This window comes from Mus caroli, unplaced genomic scaffold, assembly GCF_978045245.1.
Source record: "Mus caroli unplaced genomic scaffold, Mus_caroli_1 scaffold_12, whole genome shotgun sequence".
Taxonomy (NCBI): domain Eukaryota; kingdom Metazoa; phylum Chordata; class Mammalia; order Rodentia; family Muridae; genus Mus; species Mus caroli.
In genome coordinates, this window is record NW_028227267.1 from 48,124,625 (window position 1) to 48,135,413 (window position 10,789).

The 10,789-nt window shown below is 39.7% G+C and overlaps 1 pseudogene; it reads left to right on the forward strand.

Annotated features, from left to right (window-relative positions):
• The first annotated feature begins 9,760 nt into the window (after positions 1-9,760).
• On the forward strand, positions 9,761-10,353 carry LOC147001844 (T-cell receptor alpha chain V region 2B4 pseudogene; annotated as a pseudogene).
• The last annotated feature ends 436 nt before the right edge of the window (positions 10,354-10,789 follow it).

The following is a 10,789-nucleotide window of genomic DNA, read 5'->3' on the forward strand; positions in this document are numbered from 1 at the left end:
CACCCTTAGGTCCCCCTTCTGTATTTCCCTTCCTTCCCCCTTCCTAGATAAATACCTCATTTAATTTTTCCCATCTCTCCCTTCATAGCACCTGCATCCTACCACCCATTTTCTAGAACTCCTTCTTCCATTTCTCCCAATAGTACATTTTAATTTTTCTGTTTTTTTTTTTAGTCAGTGTATGCTATTTACTCACACATGAAGATTCAGGCTAGGAAGCACAAATAAGTGAGAGCGTGTGATGTTTGTCTCTTTGCATCTATCTGTACCTTCCTCATTAAGGTCTTGGTGATTCTCCTGCTTCAATAGAAGTAGTGAGTGAGTTTTCTACTGTCAGAGTGAGAAATGTTACCTGTGCTGGCTAGTTTTAGGACAACTCAAGTTAGAGTTATCTGAAAGGAGAGAACCACAATGGAGAAAATATCTTTATAAATTCTGCTTGTAGGACATTTTCTTAACTAGTGATTGATAGGTCAGAGCAGCACAATTGTGGGTGTTACCATCTCTGGGTTGGTGACTCTGGGTTCTAAAGGAAGGCAGGTTGGGCTGGTGAGCAAGCTAGTAAGCAGCACCTCTCAGTGGCCTCTTTATCAGCTCCCACCTCCAGGTTTCTGCCCTGTTTGAGTTCCTGTCCTAACTTCATTTGATGATGAACAATGGTATGGAATTGTAAGCATCAAATCCTCTTCTCTCCAAATTGCTTTCAGCATGGTGTTTCATCACATCTATGCTAACCCTAACTAAGGTACTATTGCATCTTTCTAGGTTGTATATTGATGGCATAGCTCAGGAAAATAGTTTATGTCGGGTGGTCATGTTATTGGAAAACCCAATAAAACAGGTAGTGCACAAGAAATTCTCAAATGGTTGTCTATTTTTATTTTTGGAACTTTAGTGGTTGATCTAGAAACAAAGGGGCGTTAATTACACATCCTTCTTCACCCCCCAAGGGACAAGAAACATCCCTTACCAATTCCTTTTCTCTATCAGCATAAGCTAGGTGATTCCTCTTCCATCTTTCCTCTTCTTTCTCATTTTCTTTTCTTTTCTTTCTTTGTTCTAATTTCTTAGTCACACTTGAACTTTGTTCTATAAATTATAGGGATTGACTCATATATTTTAATGCTTGGTTCCCAGTTGGTAAAATTGTTTGGGAAGGATTGGGAGCTGTGTACTTATTGGAGGAAGCCATTGGGGCGGGTTTTGAAGTTTTAAAAGTCTCTTTCTCTCTGCTTCAAATTTGTGTATCAAAATGTAAGCTTTCAGCTTCTTCTCCATTGCCATGCCTGTCTACCCACTGCCATTTCCCTTGCCATGATGGTCCTAGATTCATCCTCTGAAGTGTAAGCTCCCAATAAGCTCTTTTTTCTATAAGGTACCTTGGTCATGATGTCTCATCTCAGCAATTTTTTTTTCAATTTTTTATTAGGTATTTTCTTTTTTTTTCAGAATTTTTTTTATTATGTATTTTCCTCAATTACATTTCCAATGCTATCCCAAAAGTCCCCCATACTCCCCCCCCCACAGTCTCAGCAATTAAAATGTAACTAAGATAAGACAAAGGAGATTAAGAATAAAGGCAATTTTATGAGATCTTCAGAAATTCATTATGTTTGCCAATAGACCCTCTTGGACCACGTTGCAGTGTCTAATGGGATAATGAACTAAAAAAGCAGTTATCATTATGATCTAAAGCCATACCTACCAGCAAGAGATTACATATGGATTAACTAAAATTTAGTTTCTTCCTATTATTGTTGGTAGTGGAAGGTTTTGGAGACAAGGTCTTAGCATTGTAGGCAAAGCTGGTCTGAAATTCATTATGTTCAGGTTGACTTCGAATTTGAGATCCTGTTGTCTCTGCCTCTGACATCTGGAATTACCGGCATGTGCCACCATGCTGGATATAGATGCTAGTTTACCAACTTTCTGATGGAGCTGATAGCAGGAGGATGTACAATGCTGACTGAGGCTGTGGTTAGACAAGGAAAGAAGCAGTGTGTTTGTAGTTTCAGAACATAGTACAGCTGTTACCAACAAGATGTTACCCATTCCTGGAAGGGAACGTTTCACTTGGTGGCATAAGATGTGTAGTTAGGAGTTCCTCTCTCCATTGTATAAAGAGTCCATTTATACATATATGTCTTTTCATATATGTATATATTATAGGACACTTCCTCAGTATTAACTCTTCATATAGTTTTTCGTCTTTCCTGTTAGTTGCTCCTCTCTAAATTCATTCCTTTATTATTCTTACCTACACCTGCCTATTGTAATATTCCCTTTATCTCTTCATAACTGTATATTCTATTCCTCTTTTGTAGAGATCATTTCCTCTCTCCACAGACCCTTAATAAATATTAACATGTGTTTCTTCAGATTATATCATACATATCAAAAGCTTAAAAGCTAACATTCATGTACAAGCAAAAGCCTGCATTATTTGTCCTTTTGGATCTCAGTTACTTCAGCTAGTCAGAATGGCTTTTTTTTTTTCAGTCTACTTGCCTGTAAGTTCCACTTTGCTTACAGCTGAATAATATTGCACTGTGTGAGTGTCCAGGGTTTTTAGTATCCATTCATCAGTTGATGGAAATCTAGGCTGTTCACAAATTTTGGCTAGCATTAGTAGAGCAGCAGTGAGCATGGATGAGCAGGTATCTCTTTACTAAGATGTGGAATACTTTGGGGTATAAGTCCAAGAGTGGTGTGTTGGGTTGAGTTTTAGCTTTTTGAGGAACCTCCACACTGATTTCCATAGTGGCTATACCAGTCTATTCTCCCAGCAGCAGACATTGTAGCTTATTTCCAAGGTTATTGATTTCACTCTGCAACCTAATCATAGGGCTCCATTGCTTACTGCTTCTGCCTATTGATGTATTACTTATGTCATTGAATACAGAGACGTTGAGCTGGTGCCCAACTGTAAGTTTCACACCTACATATGAATATTAATGGTAGAGGAAAGTACTTTGCATGCTGATAGAAAAAAAGATAACCATCAATGCCACCAGCTACAAATTCTATAATCTATAACAAGGTACACTGGAGCAATAGTGGCACATATGTTGTGGAGAAAGAAAACACTTTTAAAAATTGGATTTAAGGTCCAATCTGGCACTATGAAAGAGGCCAAGAGCCTGAGACTAGATATATTATTGCCCTAAGGGAAAATCTAATATTGCTATTATGTCCAAAGAAACATAGCAATAAAATGACATGAATGACAGGTTTCTATTCCCATGAATCACTGTATTGCATTGTTCAACCTACGCCAGAGAAGCTTCTTGCAGCAGCCCAGGCATCTACAACATCCATAATGTGCAGAGAGTGAGAGACTCTGGAGTCTCTGAAGTCACTGAATCCTAAGCGGGATATATTCATCATTCCCCTCTCCTAACACTCAAGAGTCAATGTGGATGAGGTGGTAAAAAGATTGTAAGAGTCAGAAGTGGTGGACGACTCCAAGCAAATAGTGTCATTCACACAAAACAGGATGGATGCACATGTGAACACACAGACTGTGAGTTCAAACCAGACAGGGTCCCAGAACTGAGAGAGGGAAGAAGATATTGGGTCCCTAACTGACCAAGAAGCTATTTGAAATGGATACCTGCTGTAAAGAAGAAAATTTGTTTTTCTCAGTGGAGCTATCACTGAACATACCAAGCATATGCCATTGTCCCATTCCCAGAAGTAGTTGGCCAACATAAAATGAACTGCATGTTTCTGTCATTTATTTGTTCATTTTTTTTTTGTTGTTGTTTTAAACATGTGTGTATAAGAGGCTTTTTGTTCTGGTGATTTTTGTTTCATTTGATTTTGTTTGTTTTAATTTTGTTGTTTATGGGCTTACTTTTGGAGAGAGAGAGAGAGAGAGAGAGAGAGAGAGAGAGAGAGAGAGAGAGAGAGAGAAAGAGAGAAAGAGAGAAAGAGAGAGAGAGATAGAGAGAGAGACTTGTGTGGGATAGAATCTAGGAGCAGTTGCAGAAGGGTAAAAGTATGATCAAAATAGATTACACCTGAAAAAAAATTAAAATACTCTCCAAACCACAAATAAACACAAGAAGTCTCCAGAGGGAGAAGGAAGGGTCAGAAACACTAAGGAACCTTTGAGCTGAGGAGTGAAGACTGGTGAATCCGTAGGGCTTCACACCACTCATCCTGCCATGCAAAGGATGATAAACTGGAGCTGTGGATGGGCACAGAGTAACACAAAGTCCCATGAAATGGCTGATGCCTTCAGTCAGAGGCCCATGTTAAGGAGATACTATTAGGAGGACAGCTGACAGCCCAAAGGCCCATGGAATTTGTACTGCACGAGAACTGAAGGCAAAAGTGAGGAGAAAGCACCCTGCTATGCTCCCTTGCTTCTGTTCCATGGTTCTTTTCCCTTTTATTGGAAATAGATTCTTTTTCTCACATAATGTATCTTGACTCCAGTTTCCATGATCTCTACTCTTTCCAGTTCCTCCCACCTCCACTCTCATCTGAATCCAATCCCTTTCTGTCTCTCATTAGAAACTAACCAGGGCTCTGAAGGACAGTGATACAGCATGACATAGCCAAAATGTTCAAATTGGACAAGACAAACCAAAGGAAAGTTCCCAAGAGAATGCACAAGAAACAGTGACCCTCTTGTTCCAACACTCAGGAATCCCATAAAAATTCAAACTGAAAGCATAATATATGCCCAAAAGACCTGATGCAGGCCTGGGCAGGCCCTGTGCAAGCTGCCTCAGTCTCTCTAGTTCCCATGTGATTTGATCATGTTCATTTAGAGGGCCTTGTTTTCTTAGTGTCCTCCATCCCTTCTGGCTCTTAGAGTCTTTATGCTTCCTCTTCATCAGTAACCCCTTAGCCTTGAATGGAGGGATGGAGGGATGAAGGGATTTTAATGGAGACATTTATGGCTAAGTGTTTTGAGGTCTCTCACTCTCTGTAAGTCTCTGTATATGTTCCATCTGCTGCAGGAGGAGTCTTCTTTGGTGATGGCTGGGTAAGGCACTGGTCTATGAATACAGCAGAATGTCTTTAAGGCATCATTTTATTGCTACATTAATAAACAATGGTACTTGGTTTTATCCTGGGTCCTTAGACTATCTAGTGTCAGGTTCTTGTTCACCCAAGCAGTGCCAAGTATGGGTGTGAGCCTTAAGTCATGGAGTGAGCCTTAAATCAGACCTCTATCTGTTTGGTTACTCTGACAAGTTTTGCTACCATTGCCTTAGCACATCTTGCAAGCTGGGCAGTGTGGTAAATCAAAGGGTTTGTAGCTGAGTTCCTGTTTATGTTTCTCCTTTGGTAGTGTACAGAATACTTCTTTTTACCAAAAATGAATTTAGGGAGGAAGGCTCTATGTAGGTACAAACTCAAGTTATCCATGCCAAATGAGTTTTGTAGTGTTGTCTTCAGCAATGGGTTCGGCCATTATTTAGTGGAGAGCGATGTATAGTCTTTATTACAGTCTGGATTGTTTGGGGATTCCCGTGGGACCCCTTTGGCAAACAACTCAGTTAGTTATAACCCAATCACTACTGGAAGCTTCATTTGGTGACAAGAGTTATGTAGTTAGGACTCTGTCTTCCCAATTACTTGGCAATTTCATTTAGATCACATATGCATATATATGCATACATATATACACATACATATATACATATATATGCATATACACAAACACATGCGTATACAAGCTTCTACTGTATTAGGTTTCTATAATACTCTTCATATAGCGTTTACCTTTCTTTATCTTTCTTTCTCCCCATATTACCTCCTTCATCCTCCTGGCTCAGACAGCCTTAAACTGTATAGGGGACTGTGTAGTGTTTTGTTGTTGGTAGATATAAAGTGGCCCTTGTTATTAAAGAATAACGCTTGATTGTCTTGGCCTGTCAAGTGCCTCCCTGAAGGAATGACCCAAAGGGTTTTCCTGTATTTTATATAACCCAGGACCCTACCAAGGCAGAGGAGACACTTTGTGGAGGAAATTACTTTAAAAATGCAAGAGAAGGATTTATCAACATACTTTTTATCACACAAGATAAAAAGTTCTTAAAAATGAAGGTCAAATGACGTGACCCAGTTCTGAAAAGGAGGAAACACACATACAGCCAGGCACCCACCCACATTGAGAGAGAGAGAGAGAGAGAGAGAGAGAGAGAGAGAGAGAGAGAGAGAGAGAGAGAGAGAACAGAACTTAAGATTTTACAGAACATTTTCTCATATAAAGACATCAATATAAATATCCTAGGAGAAAGAGCAAGGGAAAGGGAATAATTGAAGAAATCTTGACTATAACTCTTTCCAAACTTGCTGGAAGATAAAAAGGCATATGTCCACAAAGCAGTATGAACCCAAAGGATGGTGGCCATGAAAGCCTCCCTGAGCATCTATGGAATGACATTGCTGAAGAAAATAGTCTAGCAAGCTCACCAGAGAGTGGCCAACAATGAAGATATGGTGTGAATAGGATTAAAATACATTATGTGAATTTTTCATTATGTGAATGAAATTTTTTCATCATGTAAATGAATTAATAAAATATATTTTTGAGATTTATAAAAAAAATTGAAGGAGAGCACTGTAAGCTGAAAAAATCAATATGAAATAGCTTGGAGCTGTACAAAATTAATGAACATAATAAAATTGCTATATAGGTAAGTGCAAAATTAATATCTTTTGTAGCATGTTCCCTTTTAGTTAGCTTAAAAGATAAATGCCTAATATACAATAAATACTAGATGTGTTCCTAACAACATATCAGATAAATACATGTGTAGTTTTTCATGTAATAAGGGTTCTGACATTATTTTTAATAAAGTTTTTATATTTGAAGTTTACATAAATTTAGTAGCAGCTTTTACTGTGGACTAAATAGCTATTTGCTTTTGTTGAAAATAAAGGTGTAACAGTGAATGTACTATTGCTTCTTCTTCCTCTTCTTCTTCCTCTTCCTCTTCCTCTTCCTCTTCCTCTTCCTCTTCTTCCTCTTCCTCTTCCTCTTCCTCCTCCTCCTCCTCCTCCTCCTCCTCCTCCTCCTCCTCCTCCTCTTCTTCTTCTTCTTCTTCTTCTTCTTCTTCTTCTTCTTCTTCTTCTTCTTCTTCTTCTTCTTCTTCTTCTCCTTCTTCTCCTTCTGGCTCGTGGTCAAAGGTAATACTCTCCTGTATGAACCTGTAGGACTTCACACCCCCTTACCATCACATTTAACTTTTCCAGGACAACCCTGATTTCAGCCAGATTAATTTGTAGTTTATCAGCATGATGTGTTTCTTGCATTTCTACTACATTCAATGTATTATCTATTTCATCTTGTCATTTGTTAAAAAAAATCATGTTACTAATAGGTGTGCTTTTTATAAACACTGTGCCTCTGGTCTTTAAGGTTTTCTTTTGAATTTTTAGACATTTTCTGAGGCATGATGGATGCTTTCATATGCCATTGTCATGCCTCTTTGGGCCTTCACATTTATTGAGAAATCTGTTTGTTGTGTTTTTAAAGAACAAAGTGTTTTGAAGAAAAGGATTTGGCTCCTTGGCTTCTACTACACACATCAGATACCTCTGGCTTTCTAGTTGGACACAAGTATGTCATTAGTGTAAAATATAGTGTTGTATTCTAAGGGACTCTGGACTCTTTATTTGTTAAAAGTACATTTTAACTTAAAAACAATTAAAATTAAATTTAAAATATTTATTATAGAAACTATAGAAAATTATTATAAAGATACTATCATAGAAATTATTATAAAAATAAAAAAGCATTCCTAGTATAGTTTGTTTCTGTACAGTGACTTTCAGGCCATCCAGAACTACAAAGAAAGACCCTGTATCTTTGGGTTTCTACTGCTGTAAAGAGACACCATGACCATGGCAACTCTTATAAAGGAAAACATTTCATTGTAGCTAGATTACAGTTCAGAGGTGTCAGCATGTCTATAAGCATGACAACATGCAGGCAGACATGGTTCTAGAGAAGGAGCTGGGAGTTCTGCATCCAACTCTGCAAGCAGCAGAAAGAGAAAGAGTTCCTTGGGCACTTGAAACCTCAAAGCTCAAACCTACTCCAAAAGGCCACACCTCCTAATAGTGCCACTCCCTATGAGCTTATGGGGGCATTATCATTTATACCACCACACCTGCCATCTCACTTTTCTCCCACTGTGATGAGACACATGACCCAGGTAACTTAATATTTTATTTATTTATTTATTTACTTATTTATTTATTAGGTATTTTCTTCATTTACATTTCCAATGCTATCCCAAAAGTTCCCCATACCGCCCCCCCCCCCACTCCCATACCCACCCATTCCCACTTCTTGGCCCTGGAGTTCCCCTGTACTGAGGCATATAAAGTTTGCAAGACCAAGGGGCCTCTCTTTCCAATGATGGCCGACTAGGCCATCTTCTGGTACATATGCAGCTAGAGACACGAGCTCCAGGGGGTACTGGTTAGTTCATATTGTTGTTCCACCCATAGGGTTGTAGATCCCTCTAGCTCCTTGGGTACTTTCTCTAGCTCCTCCATTGGGGGCCCTGTGATCCATCCAATAGCTGACTGTGAGCATCCACTTCTGTGTTTGCTAGGCCCCGGCATAGCTTCACAAGAGACAGCTATATCAGGGTCCTTTCAGCAAAATCTTGCTAGTGTATGCAATGGTGTCAGTGTTTGGAGGCTGATTATGGGATGGATCCCCAGGTATGGTGGTCTCTAGATGGTCCATCCTTTTGTCTCAGCTCCAAACTTTGCCTCTGCAACTTCTTCCATGGGTGTTTTGTTCCCAATTCTAAGAAGGGGCAAAGTGTCCACACTCAAAGTAACTTATAGGAGAACAAGTTTAATGGGGGCTTACAGTTTAGAGGGTAAGCCCATAATCATCATGGCAGGTAGCATGGTAGCAGGCAGGCAGGCAGGCAGGCAGACATAGTGCTAGAGCAGTAGCTGAGAGCTTTCAACCTGATCCATAAGTGGGAGACAAGGAGCAAGAGCTAACTGTGAATAGCTTGGAGTTTTGAAACCTCTAAACTTATCCCCAATAACATACCTCCTCCAAGAAAGCCATGCCTATTAATTCTTCCAAAACAGTTCCACCAGTTAGTGATCAAGCGTCAAATATATGAGCCCGATTCAAACCTGTCTCAAAAAAAAAAAAAAGTGTTCCTTAGATTTTTAGATGGAACCATATTTATTGAGATTTTAACCCATCAGGTTTTCCCAGAATTCCTTTAATTAGAAGACAGTCTTTCAAAACTGAAAGGAAATGTTTTATACAGGTGTGTTGTCTGGCATAGAGAGAAGCTGTGCAGTGCGAAATAGTCCTATCTATAAGATCTCACTTAGAGCTGGTAACAGAAAAAGTACCAGTCACTGAACACAGGCAAGTGGCTGCTTGAGGTAACAGGAAATATTTCAAATTTAACTCGAAATACATGAAAACATATACTTTGCCCACATTGACTTGGAGCAAACGTCTCTTGAATTCATTTTTCATGAAGATGTCAGATTTTACATTGAGCATCTCACATCAGAAAGGTGTTTATTTTTTAGCAATTCTTTGGTCACTGTCAATAACCACAAGATGGCAGCCTCTTCTTAGAGATTCTGGGGGAAACTCTCAAGTGTTTTTGATTAAGAGAGTGGTGGGGGGAGTGGGAGGAGGGGAGGGGAAGGAAGAAGGGGAGGGGATTGCAGATGAGACAAGGGTGTTGAAAAGAGCTTAAGATCAGAATCCCCAGTGGAGAGAGATAAAGAGCAAATGATGAAATCCTTGAGTGTTTCACTAGTGGTCCTGTGGCTCCAGTTTAATTGTGAGTTTGAACATTTCTTTTGGATATAAGGTGTGATAAGTGAGGTCACTGCCTACTCTAGGATAGTGGTAGAAACATAGATGTTTTAAATCTCTAGTTAAGGGGTGAGAGGCCTATGGAAAATTTATTCTAGAGTGTTAGCATCCAAATGCATCCAGTCTTGATCATCTGACCTTTGTTTTTCTGCACAGGGGTGAGCAGCCAGCAGAAGGTGCAGCAGAGCCCAGAATCCCTCACTGTCTCAGAAGGAGCCATGGCCTCTCTCAACTGCACATTCAGTGATCGTACTTCTGACAACTTCAGGTGGTACAGACAGCATTCTGGGAAAGGCCTTGAGGGGCTGGTGTCCATCTTCTCTGATGGTGAAAAGGAAGAAGGCAGATTTACATCTCACCTCAATAGAGCCAGCCTGCAAGTTTCCCTACACATCAGAGAGCTGCAACCCAGCGACTCTGCTCTCTACCTCTGTGCAGTGAGCACACAGTGCTCCCCAGACACCTGCAGCCTGCACCTAAACCTTGGGTCCCTACAAGACCTGAGCTAGAGCACACTTGATTTGGAAAGTCTTTGTCTTAAGGCAATACCTCATTCTGAACACATAGTGCTCTAAGCTTCGTGACTCTTCTTCCTCCCTCTTTTTATTTCTTATAATCTATTGAATCTAATGAGTGATACCCAATGCTTATGGGTACAGATCATTCACTAATGCATAGGCAACCTACAAGGGTCTACTTTCTTAAATAATGATGACTCTCTTTGCCCCAACAGTCACCAATTGCTAATTGCTCCTCAGCAAGGAAGGGGCCTCATGAGCCCCTTTACCCTTCATACTCGAGGTTTTATGTGTCTTGATTTTGTACATATCTGATGCAGGTCCTGTGAGTTTATGTTGTGCAACAGCCATGCCATGTCCAGAGGAAAGAATTTTAAAGCTCTCATCTTCTCAGTCTTATGTTTTTTTCCACTTCTCTTCCAAGATA